This window comes from Cupressus sempervirens, chromosome 3 (assembly GCF_028749045.1).
Source record: "Cupressus sempervirens isolate cs-2001-9-10 chromosome 3, ASM2874904v1, whole genome shotgun sequence".
Lineage (NCBI taxonomy): Eukaryota > Viridiplantae > Streptophyta > Pinopsida > Cupressales > Cupressaceae > Cupressus > Cupressus sempervirens.
This window is the reverse complement of record NC_143120.1, coordinates 93,272,915-93,285,595: the sequence shown is the minus strand read 5'-3', so window position 1 is coordinate 93,285,595 and position 12,681 is coordinate 93,272,915.

Below are 12,681 nucleotides of genomic sequence, written 5' to 3'. Positions count from 1 at the left end.
CATTCTTTAACTAACTAATAATCTCTCTCTCTCTCTCTCTCTCTCTCTCTCTCTCTCTCTCTCTCTCTCTCAAACTTGTTACCCTTACACATTGTCTCTCACCAAGTAATCCCTAAGCCCCCTCTCTCTCACTAAACCCTAAACTCTCTCTCTCCATATTATGCCCCCCTCTCTCTCCATCATATCCCTTAATCTCTCTCTCCTATGTCCCTCTCTCTCAATAAATTCATCTCTCTCTCTCTATCTTATTTCCTAATCTCTCTCCTCTCTCCCTCTCCATCACTTCATCTCTCTCTCTCACTCTCTCTTATCCTATCCCCTCTCCCTTTTCATATCCCCTACTCTCTCTCTCTCTCTCTCTCTCTCTCTCTCTCTATGTGAAGTTCCTATTTCAAGGATCAAAGGGCAAGGAGGGAGAGAGGGGGGCTTAGGATTAGGGGTCATAGAGAGAGAGTAGGGGATAAGAATAAAGAGAGGGGATAAGATAAGAGAGAGTGATAGAGAGAGAGAGAGAGAGAGAAATAGAGAGAGAGAGAGAGAGAGAGAGAGAGAGAGAGAGAGAGAGAGAGAGAGAGAGAGAGAGAGAGAGAGAGAAATATGGAGAGGATGGGTTAGGGGAGAGACATAGAGAGAGAGAGAGAGAGAGAGAGAGATGTTAGGAGTTGGTGTGAGAATGAGAGAAGCTAAGAGTTAGTAAGAGAAAGATTAAGAGTTAGTGAGTGAATGAGTGATTGATTTTGTGTGTGAGAAATAGATAGAGGGAGTAAGAGAGACGATATAAAGATAAAAACTATCCTAATACGCTTACCTACCTATTCTCAAAATGTTTGAAAATAAATGACTCATTATTTTAGACCATGATTGATTATAATAGATGGAAAAGAAACTATTTATTTCCTACTATTATTTTAGTTGCATAATTTTTTAGATCTCTTCAACATCTTTCCAATGCATTTCAAACGGAGTCAATCAAATTTTGGATGTAAAAGTTATGGCTTTCGGAGTGGAGCCTATTTTTATTTCTTCAAAAATTGATCGGGTTTTGTTTTTTATGTATTTGAATTTTTGAAATTTCATATAACCTGATTGAGTTATTGAAAATTTCACTTTTTTTGGGGGGTGTCCACTTTTTTGTAAACCATCTTCATGCACTTACCCATAACATTTAATAGTTACATGGGCTACTTTAAGTAAGTATTTGGTGATACTTTTTAAAGACCACTTTTTCATATTGATGCAAATAACTAATTCGACAACATGAATTGTAACTACCTATAAGTGAGAAGAATAGAATGATAGTTATAAGTAATTAAGTTACATATAGAAATACAAAAAAACTTTTAAAAACTAATAATCTAGTTTAGAATTTGTGAGTGTGTGAAGTTAGCTATAACTAGTAAAGTATATTTCCCTTATAGATTGCTTCAAAACTTTACAACACAATTAACTTCATAAATTTTTTCATTTTATTTTATTGTTTTAAACTCAAAAAAATACTTTTTGAAATATGGGAGCATTTTCAAGTTGGAGTAGTTCAGGTGTTAGTGCATGTGAGAGTTGAATTTCTTAATTCGTTTGGCTTTTATACTCAACCTATTGAGATCAAAGAATAGTTTCTAATAATAAAGAATAGGGTTTTGTCATGAAGTGCAATGATATCCATGTCACTTTTAAAAATCAATTAAAATACTTAGTTTGAAGAAACACAATTGAAAATCAGAATCTATATTATTCTTGAGTTCAATAAATGGCTTCATTCATTCGTATAGTAATGAAAATGGAAAGAGGTGACAAATTGAACAAAATAAATAAAAATTAGTTTTTAGTCATTAGGGATTTATTTAAGCAAATAATTTTTAAATTAACAACTGGGTGAATGCACCTGGTTGTGGTGCCAAAAAGATGACACCTTTTTTAAATTTTTTTTCCAAAAGCTTGCATGCACTATAGCGTGCATGGGCTATGGCCTAGGCTTAGGCTTGTGGAGTTCAGGCCATAGTGTGTATGCACTATAGAAAATGTGTGCTATAACATGCACACACTATGGGATTCTCCATAGCACATGTGTGTTGTAGAGTGTATGTGCTATTGGAATTTACATAAAACAATAGCAACCCCTACTCTCTCTCTCCTCCACCTCTCTCTCTCCCTCCCTCTCTCTCCCCCTCTCTTCCTACCCCATCCTCTCTCTTTCTCTTTCTTTGCATCCTATCCAATACTCTTTTCCTCACCACCTACTCTCTCTCTCCCCCTCCCTCCCTCCCTCCCTCTATCTATCTATCTATAACTTTATTTATCTCACTCTCCACCCTTTCTCCCTCTCCATTCCCTACTCTTTCTTACTCTTTCACTCTACCTTAATCCATCTCTTTCTATGCATCCTATCTAATGCTCTTTCCTCATTCCCTTCTCTCTCACTCTACATCCTATCCCATATGCTCTCCCCATCCTCTACTCTCTCACTCTCTACCCTCTCTCCCTCTCTCATTCCCTCTATCTCTCTATCCATACTCTCTATTTAAATACAAGGATTACAAAGTGTGTGTGCACTACAAAGCATATGTGTTATTTAAGCCTTGAATTTAAAAATGCTTTAAATAGCATGCACATAGAATAGTGTGTACACATTATTGCATGCACACGATATATAAAGCAATGGATACCACTAAGACTAAGGCTTGGATTTTTCTTGGGGATCCAACCCAAAGGTTTAGAGGCTCTAAACTAGTCTTCTAAGACATATTTTGCATCAAGAATACAAAAAAATGCTTGATTTTTCTTTTGTGATCTCCTTCAAGTTTCCTTGTGGTTTAGCATCAATAAAATCAGGTTACATGATATTGTAGATTTGTGTGTTAGCTATATAACCATATAATTTATTTTGAATTCATATTATTTCAAGTCTTTCAACTAAAATTTATTTTGAATGTATATCCATTTTCTCTCAGAAATCAACATGTACTAATTGGGGTATAGATTTTACCTTCTTCATCGAATTTTACATCAAGTTAGTTTTTTTAGGAACTAGAATTCATTCTACACACTTTCAAAAAAAAAGTTTTGATTTTGGATTGGTTTTCAATACTTTCTAGAAAGCACATAGATATTTCACATTTTTGGGATGTGTCCATCTACAAAATTCATTAAAAAATTACACATTTCAAAATTACCCAAAAAAATTAGGATAAACTACATGGTGTTAGGTAACTTTTGACCAGAGTGATTAAAGAAGTTCAAAAAAAAAGTTAAAATGTTAGGGGGGACACACTTTGCAGTATGTTATGTTTTTTCCTAAAAAAATAGTACAACTTTCTGTGGCCTCCTTTTTTGAGGGCCTAAAACTAAACCATTTTGAACAAAAATTAGTAGTTCAGAAACTAGATTCAAAGGATTGCTACTTTTTTTTGTCATATCTTAAAAAATTTAGCGTAACTATCTTTAAATTCTTGTTGAACTTAAGAAATTACTGATTTCAAAAAGAAAATAAAGTGGCCACTTATACTCCCTTGTGGCACCACAACTTTGTGCACTTACCCAACTATGAGATTTGGATTTGTTTTCTTTTAGGTCATTGACTATATTTGGCACTTAAGACCATCCAAATAAATAGTGGATTCAATAACCATACTTTGGATGAATCCATGAAATGGTTAAAATAGCAATATGATGATATTTTGTTACTTTTTCCTTTAAAAAGCTTTGCATGTAGGAACCAAATATATTTTTTGAAATGAAAGAGATAATGTATTTGTGCAACAAGAGTTTTGTATGAATAATATTACTTTCATATTCTTGATCCCTCTCCAATAGATTGCATCCATATTTTGTAGTGTATTTCCCTATCTTCAAAGGTCCTTCCAAATTATTGTGGTTTATGAGTTCTTAAGAAAACATTAATACCCACCCTATCAATCCTCCTAAAAAAAATTGAATGTCTTATGTTAAAAAAATTGAATTATCAATGACACGTACCTTCTCATAAAATTCCATACTTTTGACCCTTGTAGAGTATCACTTGTGGAGAGAATGTGTCCATTATTTTTGTCCAAATACATGTCCTAGAGGATTTTGGAAAGCTTTTGATTTGGTTCCTTGAATATTTTCCATAATAATTTTGTTTCTCAGCATCATTTTTTCAAGATTTCATTCCATAATGCCTACGCCTCCTACTTCTTTTTTTCTATGTACCTTGACATAAGTGATTAAAGTTCTCTTAGTTTTTTTCCAATGATCCTTATCAAATAAAAAATATGACTTTTTTGTTCATTTTCTATTATCTCTTATTGAGAGGGAGACACAAGATCATATGTATATGGGAATGGAAGAGAAGGTTGGCTTTAATATGGTGATTTTTTCATTTTATGATGGAAACCTATCTGTAAGAATTCACCTTAGGGCAATATTCACCCAAGATCATAGAACTCGAACACAAGCACAACAGTAGACCTAAAAGGAGTATGATCAATATATCAGAGTATGTCCTCATACATTGCTCTGTATTGTATGTACAAACACACTAGGAGTGCTTGTATATAAAGGCCTCTCAGGAAGTACCTAGAATATCTCTAGAAGGTGCTAGGAGATAAGCTTGACAACTAAGAACATATCCTCCATTTTGTATGAATGTGCATGCAACAATGAGAAGATAAGCATGACAAGGTGTCCCACATGTGGAGATGTTGTAGACACCATGTGTATAAATGAGGTCTGAATTCCTATGTTGTCAACATGACAACTCACAAGAGTATGCATACTCCTAGGTGACTAATAAATAAATATTAAAATAATGCATTAACCTAAGTAGACTTAAGTAAAGTGTAAATAGTAAATATGTATTTACACCAACGCCCCCCCTTAAGTTAAACTTAGGGGAATGCCCTTAAGCTTATGAAAACTAGGATGAAATGGAGGATGGGTCTTAGCTACTAGGCCATGTTAGGTACCCATGTACATAATGAAATTCAATCTCTCATAAAGTGAAGAAAGAGGGAAAACCTCATGGGAAAAAACCTCCCCCAAAAAGAGAGATGAAAAAAGTAGATGCATGGATGGATGGATTAATCAAGACCCCCCATTAGAAAATACATCAAGTATATAAAAAAGTGAAATGAGAGAAGGAAAAAACCCCCTAAGAGGAAGAAGTCCCCCCCCAAAAAGGAGAAGGAGACAAGGTAGTCCTACCCTCCCTAAAGGTAGTGTGTCAATCAATGAGAAATTATCCACTATAGAAGTTGATCCATGACCTTTGAATGATATTCCTCCCCTTTGAAAGAAACAATGACAAGGGTACCTATGAGATGCTTCCCCTATATGCAAAAGAATCTCTATCATGAACAATGTCTGTGAAACTTGTTCAAGTGTCCCTATGTTGATGTTGATGGTCCCCCATTCCAGCTATGCTGAAAAGAATGAATGCAAATCTAGAAAGGATGTCTTTTGAACCTATTCCAAAGAACCATATATCTCCTCAACTAATAAATAGACCTCCAACAATTGTTGTTCATAAGGATCCACAATCATGTCAACTTGTAAAGATCGATCATGTAGATAATGGACATAAGGGTCAAAGTGAGCCCTCACAAAAATTGTAGAAGGATCATCCTCATCAAAGAGAAGTAGTATATCATCAAAGAAGTTCTCCAAATCTATTATGTGTGACTCCAGAAACAAACTTGAAATGTCAGTCAAGAAGTCATCACCTAAGGCTAAAACTGGAAGACAAAGTGTACCTTATTGTGCCAAAGTACATGAATCTGTCACTATGGAAATAGATGAAGAATTTACCTAAAAAAGAAGATGAATATCATCAAGGATGTCTCCCACATATTCAATGTGAGAATCCATGAACAGGCTTGTAATGGCAGGAAGGAAGTCATTGCATGAAGGTAAAGTAAGAAGACATAAAGGGTCCTATTGCACTAAATCTGAAATTTATAATTGAAATAGGATCAGTAGGAGCAATAGGAGCATCTAGAGGTGTGATCGCATCTGGAGTTGAAGAAAGCATAGTTGGAGTGACTCAATGTAGAATGTACTCTAGAGATGGAGGAACACATGGATCCATGTATGCTTCCCAAATAGACATCCAAATATCATAAGGAAAACTTGTCATTCTAAGAGGAGCGAAAGATTCTTTACTCATACTGTTGTACAAAAAGCGATGAAGGTGCACAAGATGTGTCCAATTAAAATGTGGTGGAAATGAACATTGATGAGGAAGAAATTCTTGACAGTCTCTTAGATGATCAAGTATCAAAGCACTCCATTTGTGATAGTTCCTTGTTGTCAATTGTGGCCTAATACTAGACTAAAAAATCTTACAAGACTCCATGAGATCAATCAGTGAACCCTCAAAGAATCAAAGAACACCCCCCCCCCCCCCCCTAATGAATGATTTAGGCACTTGGTAACCACTTGCCAATTTAGGGCCTATTTTTGAAAGCAATATTTATGTCCACAAAACCTATAAAATGATTACACATTTAGAAAGTACACAAAAAAATGCACTTTCAAAAAAAATGGAACCTGATTTGGAGTCCAGATGAGCCCGTACTAAGAATTTTAAGAAAAAAAAATTAGGATTTTCAAGTTACAAAAAAATTCAGGAATAGAGATCTCAAACCACCTGTACCAATTTGTAGATCCCAAAATTCCACCCCAAAAAAAAAAAAAATTTGCTTGCAAAAAGGAGTCGGTATGAGGGAGATATCATTGTTTAAAAATTGCTACAACTGTTATTTTTTTTGAATTGTTGTCATTGCACCTCCAAAAATCAAATGGCTCTAGATTTTTCCTTAGATGTACAATTTGGATGAAACAAAATTTGATTTGGGGGTTTTTTGACCTTTTGAATGTGATGCAAATATCTAATTTACACTAGCAAGCTTCAATCTTCACTTGCAAAAAATCTCTCCTATGGGCCGATAGCCAAAAAAGTTTTAAAAAATAATTCAAATCTGAAAGAAATAGCAAAGATATAGATGAAAAAGATGCATATCTGAAAATTAAATGTATAGATCTAAAATGATCATACCAATTCTACAAAGCAGTCCTTTGGGTGCCAGTGTGCAAAAAAAATGCCTCAATTTTGACTATGCCAAGGGTAGGCAAAATTATAGTCAAATTTCATTGAATTGATGTTTCAAGACACAATATTGAGATTCACTTTGGCTCTAGATGCTCTTGATGATTGTGATACTCCAGATCTAAGTTGAGGTGTTGAAGCAAGAAGATGATCTCAAATGGCTATTTGAAGAGAGATTTTCCAAGAGCTTTGATACCATGTAAGAATTTGGTATAGCTTTGATACCATGTAAGAATTTTCCTTAGGAAAATATTCACCCAAGATTGTAGAACTCAAACGCAAGCACGATAGTAGACCAAAAGGGAGTATGATCAATATATCAGAGTATGTCCTCATACATTGCTCTATATTGTATGTACAAACACACTAGGAGTGCCTCTCTATAAAGGCCTCTTAGGAAGCACCTAGAATGTCTCTAGAAAGTGCTAGGAGATAATGTTGAAAACTAAGCACACGTCTTCCATTGTGCTTGAGTGTACATGCAACAATGAGAAGATAAGCATGACAAGGTGTCACATGTGTGGAGATCTTGTAGACACCATTTCCTCAAATAAAGTTCTTACTCTTGTGTTGCAAACACCATGTGCATAAATGAGGTGCAAACTCCTATATTGTCAACATGACAACTCAAAGGAGTACACATATTCCTAGGTGACTAATAAATAAATATTAAAATAATGCATTAACCTAAGTAAACTTAAGTAAAGTGTAAACAGTAAATACATATTTACACCAACACTATCCTTTCATGAAGCAAAGAAATTTGACATTTATCTCCAAATAGACCCAACTTCTTAATCATTCTTCAATTCTTATTCAAAGTTTGCCTAAGGTAGGAGTATGGAATTTTTTCTATCTATAAACTAAGAGACAATATCCCATTCATTTCTAGCTAAAGTGAAGAAGAAATGAATCTCTAACTTTTCCTTTCAAACTTCCTATACAAAGACTTTAGTGTATATGTTCCAATTTTTCTTTATGGTGATTTTCTCATGGCTATTATTTTCCCCAAAAATTACTATGTCATCTACAAGTTAATGATGGTAAAAAGAAACTAATTTGTTAATCATTGTAATACCTTCTATTCATCCACAAATTATGACCTAATTGTAGGTTCATAATTTTGAAAAGAAATGGTGTAAAAGGTCACACCATCAAATGCCTCTTGAGGCCTCAAAGAAGCATTTGGAAAAGCCATTGACCAATACTTAATAACTTGGAGTAGCAATGTTGTGTAAGATCTAATGTAACCATGTTATCTACAAATTCTAAAGGCCTCCATCATTTTCACAAAGAACTTTTAGTGTACAATATCGCATATGCCTTATTGATAAAGAGGGCTTAGGTACATCAATTCTTATACAATGCAACAAGTCACTTTGAGACTTGTATCAAGATTAAATTGGAGGTGATTTCTCAAACATGTTCTTATTTTAGAAAGAACGTTATTAGAATGTTATGTAGTGACAAAATCATATGGATTGACAGTTGAGAAGGGTCTTGAGATGTTAAGAGCAAATCTTATAGAATAGTTAATTGGTTTGTTTCTTGAATGTTGTAAAATGTATGTTTATAAAAGAAATAAAAATGTTCTCAATTTTATTTGAGTTTTCATAAATTTTTTTAGAGTTTGAATATTGTTCATAATGATGATTTTAGTCTTGTACATATGCCTTTTGTTAGTACCCATACAAACTTCCCTTTTTTATATTAAAAAAAAAATCCAAAGTCAAATTGCCTCACTTGCATGCCATGTTTTAGTAGGCATGTCATTTATAATTCACATGCTAAGTTCAATCATTCAAAGGAAACATTTGAACTCCTTTGAACTTGGTTCAAATTGATTCAAAGAGGTTTGAACAGTTCATTATGGTATGATATAGTTCAAGTCATCTCAAACTGGTTCAGGCAGATATAATCAGGTTCACACAGGTATGAAATAGTTCAAAATGGTTCAAATAGGTTTAGGAATGTCAACAAGTTCATCTTGGTTCAAAGGTTTAACAGGTTCAAATTGTTAAACTAGGTTCAACAATGCAGGTTCAAAAGCAAAATGGAGAAAGAGGTAAGAGAAATAGAAGCTCAACATCTAAAACTCAGAGAGGTAGGAGGGGAGTGCCTCTTGAAGATACCATAGAAAATAATAATGAAGAGCCTATGGATATGAAGATGTCTGGAATACATTATAAATCCACCAAATGGATACAAGAAAAGATGGAAAATATAAGCCTAGTGCTGGCAAGTTTATAATTCTAATTTTATGACAATCATATAGACCCTTAAACAATGGCCTGTAACTTTTCACTCAGGCATAATTTCATAAATCACTCTAGTGGAAAGAAAAAAAAATTAGGATTGTGCTAACATATCCAAACATCAGAAAGATCCAATAATAAGATAAAAAGTTACACCCCCATACCTAGACCTATTTTTATTGTCAGAATTACTTTTTAATCTATCCAGCATCATGAATATTTTATTTTAAACTAAACCATTCATATGTCGCTTGTCCAAATATGATTTAATATGCTGAATATATCCTTATAAATTTTTAAATCAATGTTTTATAAAGAAATCAAAATATAAATGTGGCAATGTTATCAGAGATAAAAGGAAATACATAGATTAAATTCAGTTATAAAACTAAATAACCATCTCATAAAACTATATTATTGTCAAAAAGATGGTGAAAAGGGGACTTCTTTCTTAGAGAGACTTTGTGCTATAATGAGGGGAGGGAGGAATTTCTTCAAAACTCCTATTGGTAAAAGGGGAATAGGGATAAGTTAGGAAGTTTTGTTTTTCAAGAAGTTTATGTTCAATAATCTTTGTTCTTTGAAGCTTTGGTTAAGTTTTTGAAGAGAAGAGAATAATGTTAATTAAATCTTTGAATTTTTTTTTCTATGATTAAAGTATAACTTTGAGTCTTTTTAATTATCTTTAAATACTACTCTTTTCATAATTACAATTTCTATAAAACCATTTAGTATTATGTAACTATATTCCTGAAAATGGAGCTTTTAGTCTCAATTTTATTTTCTAGCAATAGGAGGGTTGAAAGGATTAACTTTGTGTAATCCTTTCTAATTCTTCTCACTTCTTTTCACTATGTCTTGTAAATCCATTTTCAACATCTGTGTCATAGATATGAGCAGATGTTGAATCACCTTTCTTTCTTTTGGGTTAAAAGTATGTGTTTATAGTTTATTCATTGTAAATCTTATGTATTTGAATTATGAAGTGATCCAACTATTAGTGATAGAATCTTGTCTTGTAGATTGGGCATTTAGGAATCATTTTGAGGTTATTTTGTAAAGACATGTCTATTAGTTAAAATATTTTTGGTGACTTTGCCAGGTATTCAAAATCAAAGATTGGTACATAACTCATTTCTTTAATTTGTATATTATATCTATATATGCAGGCTTAGAAACTCTATTGATTCATCATGTTGATCATAAAGATCATGAAAAAAAAAAGCCTAATCCCCACCCTTATGGAAATATATCCAATGCATGAAAAAGTGTTGTATGGGTTTTTGGAAAATTTCAGAGAGAGCATCTCACGAGCTATCAAAGGGAGCATTAATATGGAAGATGATCATGCAAGTACTCTTTTATGGAGAATTCTCTATGCTAGGTATCATAAATTAAAATATTTTTAAGAGTATGAAGAAAAAATGGTAAGGATGAAAGAACTTATGGTAGATGATGATGAAGCTCCAATCAATTCATCTTATTTAATTTCTTGTAAGTATTCAATTTTAAGTGAAGAAGAGTCCAAAATATTGGCTATCCAGCTTCAAGAAGATTACACATTGCCAAGCAATAATGGTCAAGAAAACATGGAATGGGGTGAGAATTCAAATGGAAATTCCTTATCAAAATATTTCTTTGGTCATGAGGTGGAGACTTGTAACACCCTACCAAGGGATCCAAAGAATTAACCTAAAGTTTCACTAAGTTTGGTAGCAAATTTTTTTTTTTCTAACATGAAAGTAAACCATTTACATCATTCACATAGTAGCAAAAGCAATAACATCATTTAACTAAAAGTAAACATAAACATACATAATAGGTTACATTCTTTAAGGATCCCTTAACGTTGAATTACATCTAATACTACATCCACATAAAAAAATAATGAAAAGTCCAATGTTCATACATTACATTTTTTAATGCTCAATCATCCACCGTACATGCCATAGGGTATGAAAGGCTTAAAAGAATATACATACGTGAGAATAAAGTACATCATCATCCTATACTATTCCATGATGCAAGTGCAATAAGGTAAATGAAACCACATGTCATAAATGATACATCATCATAGAAGATATAAACATCCATCATAAAAGATATCCATACATCACAAATATAACTAATTAAGTGCATGGTTCCTCCCAACCATAAATAGCATCATTAGACCATCATGGGCCCTAGCCATCCCTCCATGTGTAACATTCCAAATCACTAAAGGGATTATCGATATTAACATAGTAGGAATGTCACTCCTAAATCATACCACATCATATGTAGAAAAGAAATCTAACATGCAAAGTAAAGCATAAGATAACATTATCTAACATATGCAAATCATCAATGTAAGGATACATGTCCGCCATCATAATCTATGAACAGAATGAAAATAGATGCCAACAAAGAATGCATCATCCATGGTGTCTCAAACGGATCTCAGATGATAAGAGTGGAAAAGCACTACCACCCGACCGCATGGAACCTAAATGGTCCACTCCCACCGCGCTGAGGAGATAATCTCAAGTCCCAAATAGGATATCAAAACACATAGCACAAACACTTTCTAAGTCCAGGAATCCTAAAAGTATACTAACTCAAAGGTTCCAATCACAAAATGACATGTAGGAAACCTACTATGCAAGCGAGAAAGTGTCATCACACGGATCGCGCTCGAGTTACCTTGACAGTCTCCCAATAAACCCCAACCCACTAGTGATCCCTATGTGGCCACTAGTATCCTCTCATATAGACAAGGCATACTATGGAATGCAAGGTCGCAACCAAGCATTCTCTCTAATCCCATCCTAGTCTATACTAGCACTCGAGGCATGGGTGAGAACAAATAATTATCTTATTAAGTCTATTTAAGTCAGTATTAGGTGTGAATGTTTTTTCTTATTAAAACAACTTACAATGAGTTACCCTGGCAGCCACTTAGGGCCCTGGCCCCCATTGCAATCCACTTCTTGACACTACAAGTAGATAACCTACCCTAAGCTCATGGAATCATAAATCACAAAATCACCACAGTCCTATACAAGTGAATGGAAAAATACCAAAAGATAATCCATAATATAAACATCAAATTTCCATGAGCAACTAAAAAAGCATCTATAGATAATCATGACCACAATAGTTCTCTATTGGTAATTGAAGGTATCATTGATAATCACAAAAATCATTGGTTCTTAACAAGCAACCAAAAGTATTTCAAAAAAAAATACTGATCGAAGACTCCAAAAATGGTTGAGTCAAACATGTCACAACATGACATCATCAAGAAATAAATCAACACTTCAGTCCCATCATGGTGACTATAAAGTAATCCAAGGATAACTG